Source organism: Podarcis cretensis (assembly GCF_951804945.1).
Source record: "Podarcis cretensis genome assembly, chromosome: 7".
Lineage (NCBI taxonomy): Eukaryota > Metazoa > Chordata > Lepidosauria > Squamata > Lacertidae > Podarcis > Podarcis cretensis.
Window position 1 is genome coordinate 19412005 of NC_137176.1, and position 16877 is coordinate 19428881.

A 16877-nucleotide genomic window follows, 5' to 3' on the forward strand; every position below is an offset into this window, starting at 1 on the left:
CCAGGTGAAGACTTGTTCCTACTGCCCAGATTAGTCGAGTTTTTTCTGACATTAGTGTGCTGCCAAAGTACACTTCGTGGGGGCAATGTTGTTTTTATTTGTCTGTGATTGCAGGTGTTTGAGAATGTAATTGGTTTATATTTTTTAAAATGATATAATGGATTTATGTTTGTGTTTTAAAATGTAAGTTATTTGGAGATCTTTTAGGTAACAAGCAACTGGTAAGTCAAAAAATAGTATAACTTTCTACCTCTGTCATATGAACTGATAGATGAACTACCACCCCACCTGGGAATAGACCCCTGACCCAGATGTATCCCTTTTTTTAAAAAAAAAGTTAGAAATTGTTTTTAACTAATCCCCATTCATACTTACAATAATTCTAGATGGAGATTAATAATGTCATGCATAGCACTTTATAGCGAGCACAGAGGGAAAACGTACACAAAACATTTGCCCACGTTAATAACTAACAGCAGATAATTTCCACAAATACATTTGGATTTGGCTCAAGTTCTTAACCAACCCAGTTTTTTTTTTTTACTCCAATTATCATTAAAAGAGACACTCTAAGGGGACAAATGGACACTTTTAAAAATGCTTCGCTTGTGGGTTCTATCTGCTTTGCACATATGCTGTTAATTTAATTAATCTGTGCATCATTGCGCATTGACCCTTCTGTTATCAAAAGGGTGATCTCTCCTCATTTCCATTTAGAAGCAAGATCTTTGTGTTAAAAGCATAATCCCAAATTTTGGCTGTTTTGACATTAGTACATGAGCTTTAATACTGTCAAGAAATATGATTTCAGGATCTAGACAAATTACATAACTAGATAGATCTTCTATTTCTTTTAACAGCATCGTTCCATTAAATTTTGGTCTGAGTGGAACTCACAGAGACTGAATTCCTCAAATAGATGTTATTCAAATAGAATTCCTCTAATAGAGATCATGGAAGGTGGTGAATTCTTGCCAGCAGTTGAATAAGGAATAGTAAGCTTAAGCTCTTTCCTGATAAGACAGAGTTGTTGATTTTGGGGACCGTTGTTGATATGGGGAGTAGGGACCAACCTGTTCTTTATGGGATCACAACCTCCTTCAGGAATAGTCCCACAATCTATGTCAGGGGTATGTAACCTGTGGCTGTCCGGATGTTATCACACTGCAACACACACCACCCCTGACCATTGGCTATGTTGGCTAAGGCTGATGGGATATAGGGTTTGACAACATCTGGAGGGCCATAGTTAGCTACCCTTGGTCTAGAGTTTCACCTGGACCCAACATAGCTGCTTGAACATCAGTATGGAACACTGGTGCAGAAAGAAGCCTTAGTGGTTTTGTCCAGTTTGCCAACTATGTCTGTTGCTTGGACAGAGATGGTGAATCTGTTCCTCTTCAGTTAACAACTCGAATCACCCCTGACCATTGGCCATGCTAGAGGGACACAGGTTCTCCTGATATTGGAGGGTGGACATCTGGCCACTATAATATATGCCTTGTTAGTTTCCATCTTGGACCACTGTATTGCAATCTGCTTAGGGCTACCTTTGAAAAGTATACAAACATTCCAGTAATAGGTTGTTGCTTTATTTGTAGCCCACCCATCTGACTGGGTTGCCCCGGCCAATTCTGGGCGGCTTTCAACAGAACATAAAAACACAATGTGACATCAAACATTAAAAACCTTCATATACAGGACTGCCATCAGATGTCTTCTAAAAGTTGTGTAGTTGTTTATCTCCTTGACATCTGATGGGAGGGTGTTCCACAGGGCAGGCACCACTATCAAGAAGGTCCTCTACCTGGTTCCCTGTAACTTATCGCATTGAGGGAGCTGGTAGAAGACCCTCAGAGCTGGACCTCGGTGTCAGGACTGAAAGATGGGGATGGAGATGCTCCTTCAGGTATACAGGATCAAGGCTATTGGAGGCTTTAAAGGTCAGCACCAACATAATGTGGTGACCATGATCCTGTACCAGAGCATGGGTGAGCATGGAACTGCACTGGCTTTCAGTTATATTTGCAGGACCATTTCATACTGAAAGTGTTTCCCTGCAGAATCCAAAATGGCCTGCAGTGAGGATCCCCAAAGGAAGCTTTCTCCCCATGTGCATTAAGGTCTTGGACTTCACTGATCAAAATCAGGTCAAACTTAAGACTTTTCCACAGTAACAGATTCTGTGTAGCATTTATCAGCAAATGAGGCACATCAGGCCAGCATGCTTACCATTTTTTAGGAAGCTGTTTACAACCAGGCTTTGGGATAAAATGGGAAATAGTTGATAGTAGCTTTGGTTTCTTTTATTAATTGTTGACTTATTCCAAATTGTTTCCTATTGGTTTTATTGCGTGTAGACCTCTCTTGACAGGTCAAAAGTAGGACATACATTTAATATTTTTTAAAAAAGGAAACAAATAGACCCATGAAAAATTGAATGTCATTGCTTGTCTGGGACTAAATCAGCCAATCTGGTGCCCTCCGGATGTTTTCTCTCATTAACCCCAGGCCACATGGCAGTCATGCTGGCTTGGGCTGATGAGAGATGTAGTCTAAAGTATCTGGAGTGCAACAGGTTGACAAAGGCTGGGATAAAGAAATCAATACACAGTGAGAGCAATTAGCTTGCTCAAGGTTATGCTTCTTGCCACTTAAAGAGAACCAGGGAGGGAAATTCAGACCTGTTCCTTTCTAGGACGAGTATATCTGATCCACTTGAACTGCTCTTTGTCCCTGAAATCAGCAGAGCTGATTCAGCAGAGTCCTGATGCATTGCCACGCTAAATCAAACCAGCCGTTTATCTAGCCCAATATCCTATCTCTGACAGTATCCAGCGCTAGCAACTTCAAAGAATAAAATCCTACTGAAAACTGTTCGAGGATAACTTCCCCTCTGGGTCTATTTAACCTGCATTAGGAGGTTCTCTCATATCACGAAGTGAAAGGATTTATGTCCCCTTTAAAATTATATCTGCCATTTTTCATAACTCCTTTTCTTGATAAACCTATGTAAGGTCCCTCATCTACATAAGCACACAGTTTTTTAAGGAAGAACCTCATTTTGTGTTTTTTGATGCAACAAAAATTGTTTAGTATATGTGACGGTCCTTATTTCAATTCTGGTTCTGCATGATATATCATTTAGTCCAAACTGAAGGAGAACTGGAAGCAATGCAGGAGCTGATAAATCTGAAATGTACTTATCTAGTTGTTGATTTTTATAGTGTTTATAGACCAGCTAGAATCAGGTTCTCAGCGTGTCTCACAGCAAGATTTTGTTTCTTAAAAAATCAGGAATGGTGAAAAACCAATAAAATATAAATATGCAGCTTAAAAACTCAGGGGCGAGATTAAAAGCAGCGGGACTTACTTCTCATATAGGATTGCATTGTTAGTGAATTTGGTACAGCATCATAATTGATTGGCACAAAATGTGTTAGGGAACAGCCACAACACTACCATTCATAGGATCTGATGTTTTGCCTTGTTGCCTGAGTCCTTCATGAACAACCAATTTAAATTATTATAACTGAATGTGTTATTAACATTCTGTCACTTGGATCAATTTTAATTAAGGCATTTGGGATAAGAAAATAAGAGGGTATACTTTAAATGAAAATCACAATGCAGAACCTGGAATTATAAAATGAACTTTATGAGAAATATTATTCACCCAGTCTTCTTCACATCCCACTCAATAAAGTTAGACTCTGGTGTCATCATGGCCTGCATTATTTCTACAGGAATCAATTAACAAACTGTCATAAGAACTAATCCTGCCCTCCTCTAGTTGAAAAATTTCACATTATTAATTGACTCATGTACAGTTGGAGATACACATAATCTTCAATGGACTTGAGTGCCAATTCTTCTGAAAGCTCAACCTTAAGCAATCTAATGGCCCTTGCAGCACTAGCGCATAATTAAATTGTTTCCTTCTTTGGAACGTAGCCAGAAGGAAATCTTTGAGAACATACCATTTTCACAATAAGGAGCAAGCCCATCTGGTCATGGAGGTTATTGAATTTCACATCTCATATGTAGGTTCTCTCAGAGTTGCAGAGCCATGTGGAAACATTAGGAAATTAGTCATTGGAAGACATCCATGAAAAGCATATAGTCCCCTTTTGAAGAGAGGTCAATGCATAGAATGGTGATGGATTTGTGAAATAGAAATGGGAAGATCATATGAATTGGTTTGTTGACTCACATCGAAAGATTGTCAAATCCAACACTCTCTCTCCAATGGCAGAAAGTTGGATGCCTCTAGGAAACTTACAGAGTTTTTTTAGGGAATGCATATGAAGGTTGTAGACATGTAAGAATTCTGTAGCTCCTGATCAATTTTATTGGACAACACTGATTTCTAGTGCTGTGTGTATGAGAAAATAGCTAGTGTATATTCTTCATTGTCTCTGCTTTCCTCATCAGACTCATTTATCAGTTTCAGATCAAGGCATAAAAGTATAGCCTCCTTGTTGGAGGCTGATGATGCACAGGTCTAAGTCCAGGCAGTGCCTAGGGAGGATATGTTTTCTAGCAAATATACTGTAAAGTAAAGGTAAAGGTAAAGGATCCCTGGTGGAGGGGCCGCTAGGGGGTGCATCGGAAGATGGCCGACAATACCATCTCTCTGGCTCACACGAGGTAATTAAGAGGCTGTTATGGGAGTATGCAGCCTCCCTCGTTACCCCAAAGGAATGGGGAATGCTGCCTTGCCTGCTGTGCCCATAATTCACCCCCAGATTTGAAAGGGGGTGAGGGCACTAGGCACAAAAGCCCTCGTGTGGGTTGGCTCTCCTGGACGCTGTCTCTGATCTGCGCAGCTAGTTGCGGGAGCTCAAAATAAACAATCAGAACAGAAGCAAACACACATACTTCGAGTGATGACCGGGAGTAAGGACTGCTAACTAAATGGATCTCTGGGAAGAGGAGCGACGGGCTGGACTTAACAATAAATCAAGAAGAGGAATAAATTAAGAAGAAGATTCATCAAAGGATCGGTACGTCGGAGCAAGACTGAAAAGGAGGGGGGAGAAAAACTTTTCTTTTTTTGTCTTATGTGAGTACCCAGTAATCCCCCCCCAAAAAAATAGAATCGTTGCAATTACTGATCACAAGCACGAGGAATAAGAACTGTGTGGAAATTAATTACTATGCAAGGACATGGCTTATGGGAGCATCGGGAAACGAAAGTAAGTCCTTTGTGATGCAGTTATAAAAAGAGATTTATCATGGCAGGCCCGCCCACAGGAATCCAGGGGGAGGAGGACTATGGCTGTTACTATGTTGGAGTGTGGGTTCGGCCTAGCAGGGCCCCCTGAGAAAATTTATGAGGGAGTGGCGGGCCTGGGGAGATCAAGACAGACTGTCGGAATGTTTTGTGTGGAGGTGTTGAAATGGCGTCTCTCTACTTTTATGGCTCTTGGATGATTGTAAAATCCACACAGAATATAACAATGTTTGTCTTCAACCCGCTTGTGGAGATTATCAGAGATCACAAAGAAAGGAGATAACAACAAGAAGATGAGGAAAACAACAAAGAGAAGATTGAACAGAACTGTGAATATTATTTTGACAGAACTGTGTAATTAAAGCAGCAGCAAAACAGATGATCGGATCCCTTTCAGAGCTTGAAGCATGGGTACCCCCAACAAAAATTTTAAAAATTTGGCTGTGTAATTTGGAATTATTGTTATTTGGAATTAATGTGATGTGTTTGGCCTGTCAATAAAAATTATTTTTTTTAAAAAGGATCCCTGGATGGTTAAGTCCAGTCAAAGGTGACTATGGGGTTGCAGCGCTCATCTCACTTTCAGGTCAAGGGAGCCGGCATTTGTCCACAGACAGCTTTCTGGGTCATGTGGCCTGCATGACTAAACTGCTTCTGGTGCAACACAACACCGTGATAGAAACCAGAGTGCATGGAGACGTCGTTTACCTTCCTGCTGCAGTGATACACTATTTATCTACTTGCACTGGCATGCTTTCGAACCACTAGGTTGGCAGGAGCTGGGACAGAGCAATGGGAGCTCACTCCATCAGGGGGATTCAAACCGCTGACCTTCCAATCAGCAAGCTCAAGAGGCTCAGTGGTTTAGACCACAGTGCCACCCTCGTCCCTACAAATATACTGTATGCTACTTTGAAGCCCCTAAAGGAAATATAGATGCAATATATAGTATATGACCTGCCTTTCACTAAATTAGCAATCGTACCAATATTATTCCCCTGCCCACAGACTTATTATTATTATTAGTCTTCAGACTACTGCAGATTTTAGAAGATATTAATCTAAGCCCAAAATGACTATCATCTTTCCACAAACAAGTGCAGCTATTTCAACTGCAAAGCAGTTTTCAGGTTTTAAAAATATTGAAAGTCGAAACCGCACGTGCAGTCCATGGAAGTACATTGCTATTATTTTTAAAAGTCTTTTGAATACTGTAGGTCTCTGAATTTTTACATATGGCCCACATTGACTTAACGTCAGCTTCATTGGTTATTATCATAGTGCCAGAAATGTACCTGGGGAATTCTTTGCACTGTTTCATGATGTGGAGTGGATTCCTGTTGAAAAAGTAGCAGTATGCATATAAGAAGGGAAGAAATAAACCTCTCTTTCTACCTCCTAATGAAATCTCAGCCCAGCCTCTTTAGAGACAATAGCATCTTTATTATTATTTTTAAATGGGGCTGTAACTGTCTGATGTGACCCAAAGGTAATACACAGCAGTGAAAAAGCAACCTGCTTCTGTGGTTGCAGCTCTGCACTTTATTCAGCAGAGCACTCTCGTATCCTATTTTTGCCTGTCTGCCTTCCCTACTCTCTCCTATCCTTGCTCTTAAGAAGAAAGGCACATTTCCTGCAGGTTTAAGCAATCTGCAGGAGGGAAGCTTTTATTTGGACCCTGTGGCTGGTGGAAAGAGATAAGAAGTAGTTGCAAGTCAACTGAAGTGGTTTTAGAGGTTGGAAGCAGAAACTGACAGCAGCCATGCAGAGCCCTTGAAACAGGGGGTAGCGAAAGTTCACAGTGCAACATCCAGACACTATTAATCGTGCATCATTTGTAGAGTTCTGTTCCAAAAGTTAAAATTGGAATCCATGTTTAATCCCTTTTAAGTGTTGTTGTTGTTGTTGTTGTTGTTGTTGTTGTTGTTGTTGTTGTTATTATTATTATTATTATTATATTTAAAAATGCTTTGTTTTCAAATTTCAGAGAAAAGCAAGGATGTAGTAAAAAGGAAAGAAAGGAAAATCATTAAAATTGGTACAACACATGCAGTCCTTAGCCTTTTCAGAACTGGGAGACACCTTTAGCCCAGACATGCCCTTGGGGGCGCACATTTTATATTTACACAACATATTTGTTGAGTGGTAGTGACCCCCATCCCCTTATACACCTTAAGTTCCCAATGTACCAGTTGAAGACCAATATCTTAGCTGATACATTAAGACAAGTGACCATTAGTTAACCCAGTAAATTCTTTCAGATTGTGTCAGTATTGGGGAAAAGTGTGTTCTCTGTATAAAGCAGTGCCATTTTCTCCTTTCACATCTCAAAGGACCCATTACTCTCTCTGATATTTAAATCTGCCAACTACTTCCATTCCATCTGGTCAACAAAATGTCATTTCCCAGTTCTTACTATTGCCTGCCCAGTGGAAACAATAACAATGCCTTACAAAGCAAATGTTTATTATCCTTTTCAAAAACCAATACATAAACCAAGAACATACACACACTGACCACTAATGAAACAAGTTGCAGATACTTTCCCACCTTTATTATGCTATTTTTGTGATATACAAATGATACGAGAAAACTTGGTATACTTGTTTGTATAACATTATTCTTGTTTATAAAACCCAATTTAAAAAATGCATTTTTTAAAAAAAATCAGCTGAGGTCTATAGTGTACAGTCTGTCCCAAAATCTTTCCACATTTTGCAAAAAACTACCTTTCAATTTTTATTTATTTTTTTTAAAAAAATATGAACCAGGTGTGATAAAATGCACTAATTTAACCACATATTCTCCGACACTTTTCATCTCCATCTCCCTCTTTCCATTTTACCTACTTTTATAATAACCTTTTCTGCCCTGAAATAAAATTAACAGAACAACAAAAAAAGTCTGCAACCAAAGTTGAATTACATTATCTCTCTTCTGAAAACTAATGCACATTCTGGGGGTGGGGTGGGGTGGGCTGTGCAGAGTTCCATTAACATTTTGGGGGAAGCATTTCACTGCAGAGGTCAACAATGTATCTACTCATGATGACATGCTGGCTATGAAACATGAAAACTCTGTTAATCAGCTCATTAAGTGATTGTTGTTACTAGCAATATTTGAGGAATTTGATTGTTCATATTCCACAGTGAAGTGACCTGATCTACAGCTCTTGGACTGATGTGTGGAAGGGAACACAATTATTCTTTGGATTTCATACTAATCTGAATTTTGCGATGCAGAACTGCTGCACAGAATAAAGATGAGTGTCCCCATGGGCTACTACCTGTAAAAGAAGACTGGGAAACTGTATTAAGAGTCATACCTTCGATGACCACATAATACAGTATTACAATGGTACCTCGGGTTAAGAACTGAATTCATTCCAGAGGTCCGTTCTTAACCTGAAACTTTAGCTAATGGGACCTCCTACTGCCACCATGCCACCGTCATGCGATTTCTGTTCTCATCCTGAAGCAAAGTTCTTAATCCGAGGTACCATTTCTGGGTTAGCAGAGTCTGTAACCTGAAGCGTCTGTAACCAGAAGCGTCTGTAACCCAAGGTACCACTGTATTTAAATATGAATTTTTGTGTGTGGGTGTGTCATGAACAAAAATAAAGAAATTGGATGGAACAAACTTAGAAATGAACACATCCAAAACTGAAATAGACCAAAAATAATCTCATGAGTCCATACCTGCTTGTGACAATACCCCCCCCCCCAAAAAAAAAACAACAACATACAAATATAAAGGTAAAAAGAAGGTAAAGGACCACTGGGTGGTTAAGTTCAGTCAAACATGACTATGGGGTACAGCGCTCATCTCGCTTTCCGGCTGAGGGAGCCAGCATTTGTCCACAAACAGCTTTCCGGGTCATGTGGCCAGCATGGCTAAACTGCTTCTGGTGCAACAGGACACCGTGACGGAAACCAGAGTGCACAGAAACACCATTTGCCTTCCCACCCCAGTGGTACCTGTTTATCTACTTGCACTGGCATGCTTTTGAACGGCTAGGTTGGAAGGAGCTGGGGCAGAGCAATGGGAGCTCACCCCATCACGGGGATTTGAAGCAGATTTTTTTAAAAAAATGTAATAGCAGTGCTAGAGGGTCTGGCACAGAATGTGATGTCAGGGAAGATGGAGAAGGAAGAAGGGACTTAACCTTTTACTCTTGCCATGGCAGAAATACATAACTACTGTATGAATTGAGACAAAGGCACCCTATCCAGATCAGGACTCCAGCAGGGGCAAATGGTAAAATTACTAATGTGGGGGGTGGGAGAAGAGATTATTACTTCTCTTTTGGCACTAAGATGTAAATCAATTGAGATGTTATAGGAGTTGCAATAAAATAGATTAAATGCATGGGCATGTGGTTCTTTGAGGTTGCAAACGTTTGGTTAAGAATGGCCACTCACCACACTCCCAGGGGCAACATTTGCTCTGGCCTCAATCCACACTGCTAAACCTCAAATGCCTAACAGGCATTGTGGGGAATCATCCTGTGGCCTTGGAGCCACTGGGCTAATTCCCGTCAAAAAGGACCATTCAAAATGGCCAATAGAACCATTCAAACCAGCGCTACGAGGGTGGTGCCTTGCTGGATGGCTTGTCATTGGGTGTTGCTCCTGCCCAGCCAGTCAGCAACACCTTAAAAGGCTAACCACATAGTGGGCCTCTGTAGCGTGGTCAGGCCCACTTTTGTTTAAGAAATAGCTTTCTTTCAGATAAATAGCATCTGGCAAAATGGTACATAGAAGCAATGGCACACACTCCAATGCAATCTACACTGGGACTATTTATTGTGACTTTATTGCCAGATTTGGTTAAACTGTTTTTCAAAATCATGCAAATATGCAACACTTGGGGGGATTCTGCTAACTTGTATTTCCTCATGAAGAAATACTGTTTGCAGTTTAATTACATTTTTCTTTCCAGGACTATTTCTTTGACTGAGAAGCTAATTCTTCTCCCATATGACTTGTAAGACTTAACCTAATTTAACATTTTAAGACCTTGTATCTCTTTAATTTCCCACTACTGGATAAACAGAAAGTGTTTACCTTTTTTAAAATTCCATATCTTTCCAAACAAAACTTTCTTCTTTTGTTGTGGGAAAATATTCCCTTCAAAATCACTTATCACAGCAGAGCCAAACATTATGGTTGGCAGTGGATTTTATCATTTCTTTGGAACTCTCCACCAAACCAAAATAAACTTAGCTTTCACATACTGTTATAGATATTATCAGTAATCTTCAATTTATAGCAAGAGCTTCCTCCAAGGTCTTTATGACCTATTTATTGGGCCACTTGTGCCATAGTTGACTCATACCTATTTACTGTTGAAGTCCCAAGCAAATTTCCAACAAACAACAATGCAAACAGTTGCCCTTGCTTTTAAGTTAAGCACAGGCAGCACAGTTTTCGAGGAAGACAGATATGAGGTCAAGATATTTTACAAAAAGACCTCAATATTTAAGTCTAATTCTAAGTCAGCATTGACCAACCAGATACCTCTGGAAGCTAGGGTTGCTAGGTTTGTTAGAAAATGGAGGCACTCTGGCTAAATAAAATAACAAAGCAAAGAAAATAGCAAAGTAAGCGGTGCAAATCTAGGGCTTATTTCTGGAAAATGCAGTGCTTGCTTGTTGTAAGCTTTTAACAGTTGCATCTCCTAGTTGCAGGCAATGACAGGTGAAGGTAAAAGGTAAAGGACCCCTGGATGGTTAAGTCCAGTCAAAGGCAACTATGGGGTTGTGGCGCTCATCTTGCTTTCAGGCCAAGGGAGCCGGCATTTGTTCACAGACAGCTTTCCGGGTCATGTGGCCAGCATAACTAAACTGCTTCTGGCAAAATGTAACACCATGACGGAAGCCAGAGTGCACAGAAATGTCATTTACCTTCCCACTGCAATGGTACCTATTTATCTCCTTGCACTGGTATGCTTTTGAACTGCTAGGTTGGCAGGAGCTGGGACAGAGCAACAGGAGCTCATGGGGATTCGAACTGCTGACCTTCTGATCAGCAAGCCCAAGAGGCTCAGTGGTTTAGACCACAGCGCCACTCATATACCACATGGTAACAGATGAGGTTTGTGGTTAAGCCATGTGTTAAGTATGTAAATGCTGGTGAGGCAAGTGTGAGCACTAAGTAGATTGCACTAATGGCAAGTCAGAAGCATAAAGGAAGTTGGGAAGGGTTAGGTGGGGGAAGAGAGGTGCAGTGGAAATCTCCCGAATGTGTAATTAAGGTTGCTTATAACTACCACATGAAGGTGGGACAAGTGGGGGCAGTTAAAATCAATGATACATGTATCAGACTGCTTGTGGAGATTTGTAAAAGTATGTGTGTAACCTGTATGCAGCGTCTATTTTCTTAGACACCATTCTTGCAGAAGAAGTCCTTCTTGCTTCACTCCTTGTTGCTTAGTTATTGGTCTCTGCTAGACGCTCTCAATGTGGAGAGTTCCACAACACAGATCAGGAGTACCCCAGACCTTGATATTTCAAGGCCCAAACCTGGAACCTTTAGGTAGATCCCAGTGACGTGATGGAGCCGACCTCCATGATGTCATTAACAGTGACAAATTAAGCATTAGCTGCAATCACGGGGAGCATATCATTCAGGTAAAAACCAGAAACTTAACATAGGAGCAAATATGTCACTGGTTGGATAATAGCATTAGCAGAAGAGGGCGTTCCCAGATCCAGCTGAAGTGAGAGGATCATTATAGGGGGAAGCAGGGTGTGTTGTGGTCATTTCTTTCTGAAATAATTCATCTAGTCTCTACCTCACTTCAAATGAAAATAAATACCTCCTTCAGTTCAGACTCTCCAGTCTCCACTCTAGTTTCTCAGCTGTCCACATGCTCTGCATGCTTCTGAACAAACACACACACACATTTTTAGAAGTGCTTTCATCCACCTAGAGATTCAACCCCTCCATCTGCCACCTGGGGAGAACCAGGCAAACCTCCAGGTCACACCTGGAGACTTGGCAACCCTACTGGAAGCTTGCAAGTGCTGTGATCCACAGTGATATCTGCAATGAAGAGTCCAAGGTGGGGATCCAAGGAAAGTGGAGGCCAGTAGACTCAAGGTTCTGGAAGAGAAGGCCAGGCCAAGCTGTTGGAGAATGACCGGGGTGCCAGCTGTCTGGTACTGCTGGTGGACAACAAAAGTTCAAAGAATCTCTCTAGGCAAATCTAAAAAAACACAGTATATACACCGACAACTGGGAAACACTTGTCTGCAAGTGCTCCAATTGGAGAACAGCCTTTACCAAAGGTGTCATGGGTTTTGAAGACACTTGAACTCAGGACGAAAGGGAGAAATGTGCTAAGAGAAAGGCACGTTTGGGAAACCCTCACCATGATCAATTCCCAGGCAAAAACCTATGTCCCCATTGTGGAAGGACGTCTGGATCCAGAATTGCCCTCCACAGTCACTTACGGACTCACTGTTAAAACCAGGTTTATGGAGGGCAATCTTACTCGGCTATGAGTGATCGCCAATGAAGAAAGACTGGTTAGAATCCTCCTGCTTTCATTGGCCTGAAACTGAATCAATCCTTCTGAAGGAAGAGAATAAACTGCCAAAGGGTACTTTGTCCAGGGTGGTCTTGAACCTGAAACTGGCCCTATTCAGTTTGGTGGGGTCACAAGTTGTGTGGGCTTGCATTAAGCAGCTTATCTGACAGCATGGCAACATCCAGCCCCTAATTCCACAGTGTATACCACAAAGATGCTGAGAAGTTAGCAGTTTCGTCTGTTCAGTACTTAGGGACATGTTCTTTTCCCCTCCCAAGAACAACCTCATTGTCTTTGCTTTCAAAAGTGCAGGGTCAGGTAGTACAACAAAATATTCCACTGAGGGAATAATCTTGCTTTCTGAAGTGTTGAGTATTCCACTTGAATTCCTTATCTATTAAGCCTGGGAAGCACCTTCTGATCTCAAAGGTGCTCTAAGACTTGCCATGTCTTTTAAAGATTTATCAGGCTCTGGGCCTTAAAAGCACAGATGTAAACCACAGGTGGTGATAACAAAATCGATACAAGCAAGCTGGAAAAGTTGAGCATGGGCAGTGGCCAATAAAAGGTTGCCGTTTGCTTTTTTATTGTTGCACATCTGTTCTCATTCAGCAGGGGGTGGGGAAATCTATACAGTGAGCTAGTGCACTCCAGTGGTATGAATTTAAGTGCATTACAAATTTATAACATTTTTATGCATAGTGGCATGGCTTCCTCCCAAAGAAGCTTGGCAATTGCAGTTTGTCCAGTGAGGTCACTGAGAGTGCTCTGCTAGAAATTCATAGACAGCTACACAGAACTACAATTCCCAGGGAAAGAGAGAGACTGACCATTAATCATGTTCAAAATGGATAATATTGCAGTGTCCTTTGATAAGTCTATTCCAGCTAGTGCCCTTCAGATGTTTACAACTCAATAGGACCATTGAAGTCAGCAAGACTAACTTCTGAATATGCATAGGTTTTCACTATGAAGCAGCTATACTCTGGGAGTTGTATATTTTCAAACGTACAAATATCTCTCTTCCGGAGCAGTTGCTTTGAAATTAACTCATGTACTGTGCAGTCCTTTAACTCTTTTTTTGTGTGTGAAATCATTTTTATTTGGTTTTACAAATACAAAGTTATAAAAAAGAATCCAAATGTATATCCATTTACAGAGATTCCTCTGAATCTCAGGACTTCCCCCCACCCCCTCCATGGGGTCCCATTTTAAACATTTAATACTACATATTCTTTGATACTTCAACATTTATATCAATCCACATTATCCATGGCAATTGTTACACTACAAGTGAAATCAAAATCCTGCTAATGTTTCCATCTGCTTTCAGTGGTCTCCTAAATAGCTTATATTCCCCCCCCCATTCTTTTATAAAGTTTTTGTCCTCTTGGTTTCTGAGTTTTCTAGTCAGTTTTGCCATCTTGGCATAGTCTATCAGCTTGGTTTGCCACTCCTCTCTGGTAGGGACTTTGTTTTCTTTCCATTTCTGGGCTAGTAGCATCTGGGCAGCTGTTGTCCCATACATGAAAAGTCCTTTCTGTTCCTTTGGGATGTTGGTACCTGTAATTCCTAATAGAAAAGCTTTTGGTTTGTTAACAAAAGTTATTTTTTGCATTATTATTTTTTTTCATTTCATTATATATCATCTCCCAGAAAGCTTTTATGTGCAGTCCTTTAACTCTTATCCCACAATTCTATTGGGGCCCTTTCAACAACTGTCTTGATTTCATTCAGGCTTCTACAACCTGGTGACCTTCAGATGGTTTGGGCTAAGACTTCAAACATCCCTGACGACTGGCCTTTCTGGCTGAAACTAATGGAAGTTATAGTCTAGCAAGTTATTGAGGACAACCAGGGCTGCCAAAGTTGGGTACAGAGCCAGGAGGGAAACCAGACTCCAAGCTTTCTTTAGGTATCTACACCTGTTGGAAAAGTCTGGTTTTATGGAATTCCCTCTCCAGTAACATTCATATATGCCTTGCTGTGTGAGATCCTAGATAGTGACTGATCCTACGAGTTGGTCCCATTGAATTCAGTGGACATGCCGCCATATGGATTTGTATATAATCAAGCTGTTAGAAAAAAGTCAGAACCTTCATTTTGAAATTGTTTAACTTATTACTAGAATTAATTTCCCTTTTAAGGAAAGTATGGTATTACTTGTAAGTAAGTGATTTGCAGATTTTGCTGGTATGTTTTGCATTTACCATTTTGGTAATAAAAACAGTACAGTTGTACCTTGGATCCTGAACGCCTTGGAACGTGGATGTTTTGGCTCTCAAACTCTGCAACCCCGGAAGTGATTTTTCTGGTTTGCAAATGTTCTTTTGGAACCCAAATGTATGACGGGGCTTCTTTGGCTTCTTATTGGCTGCAGGAGCTTCCTGCAGCCAATCAGAAGCTGCAATTTGGTTTTCAAACATTTTGGAAGTCAAATGGACTTCTGGAACTGATTCTGTTCAACTTCCAAGGTATGACTGTATATAAATAAAGAATTAACAGCATCAACAACCTGAACCTGTTTGCTCAGAACTACATTTCATTTATTTCAGTGGGACTTATTTCCAGATAAAGTATCTCACAGTGGCATACTATGCTTGCCTACTACCTGGAAGTAAACATCATAGATTTTCTAGGGCTTACTTCCAGCTAACTGAGTATAGGATTGCAGTCAGAAAGATGTACAGGAGGGAGAGCTGTTGCTTTAGTGACTGACTGATGAGACAATGTTTATGGGAAGATATTTTATGGAGATTTTTACTAGCCATTTCCTACAAAAAAAAAAATCACTTTATGTTACTTGTCATTAGACTCATAAAAGTAAATAATAAAAGAGTAGAAATAAAATATTCTTCCAGGAAGAGTTCAGGTAGGTCTTCCGAGAATCGTAAAAAAACTTTCTATTTTCTTAAAGTGCAGAACATTATATTAGAGATTCAGCAATAAGGGTATTTTGAAAAGACAGAAAGAAGAGGGTATAACTGCTATACCAGTAAAGCTGCAGTCCTATGACCCCTCTGAGTGAAGTAAGAATTTACTCCTATACTGTATCTGGTCCATGCCCAGGAGAGGGAACACCTTTAAATAAACATGGAACCTAGGAAATAAATCAAGTCCAGCAGATCCAGGAGGGACTTAGCTTTATTAAACCAATGTGCAATAGGGAAGATCCCAACTTAACGTGGTTGATGTGGCAAAATAACCAGTCAAGGAAAGGTCTGCCACGAGACACATCAGAACAGAACTGAATAGGGACGCAGGTGACGTTGTGGTCTAAAATGTTGAGCCTCTTGGACTTGCTGATCGGAAGGTCAGCAGTTTGAATCCCCACAACGGGGTGAGCTCCCATTTTTCTGTCCCAGCTTCTGCCAACCTAGCAGTTCAAAAGCACACCAGCACAAGTAGATAAATAGGTACCACTGTGGCGAGAAGGTAAACGGCATTTCCATGCACTCTGGCTTCCGTCACAATTTTCCATTGCACCAGAAGCGGTTTAGTCATGCTTTCCACATGACTCAGAAAGCTGTCTGCAGACAAACGCCGGCTCCCTCGGCCTGAAGCGAGAAGAGCGCTGTACCCCATAGTCAGGTTTGACTGGACTTAACCATCCAGGGGTCCTTTACCATTACCTTTTACTTCTACACAGCACACAAAGAATAATAAAACATCAAAAAATCCTTCAACGTACATCAAGAATGGTTACAGGTCATGGGATATATGCATACATGGCTCCATACTAGTATCAACTTATTTGCCATGCCTGAAAACATTTGGTCTCAGCTATCAAACTTTAACCCCAGTTCTCTTGACAACCAGGCCTTCGATGGGGGCTATTGACATTCTAACCCCATATCTTACTTCCTTGTTCCCAAAACATGTCAAACAGCTTTGAGGAGAGATACTGGATTAACATCCCTGTTCTAACTCAAAACAGACACAGCAAAACATCTTGGTTGGCCATGTCATTTGTGTCTCTCTGAGGTCAGATAAGGAGAGATGGAAAAGCAACATTGGAGGGAGGCATGAGAGTCCCAAAATACAGACCCACAAAAATCAAGGCTAATACGCTGTATCTAAAAGGTTACCTCAGCTTACAGATGCTTCT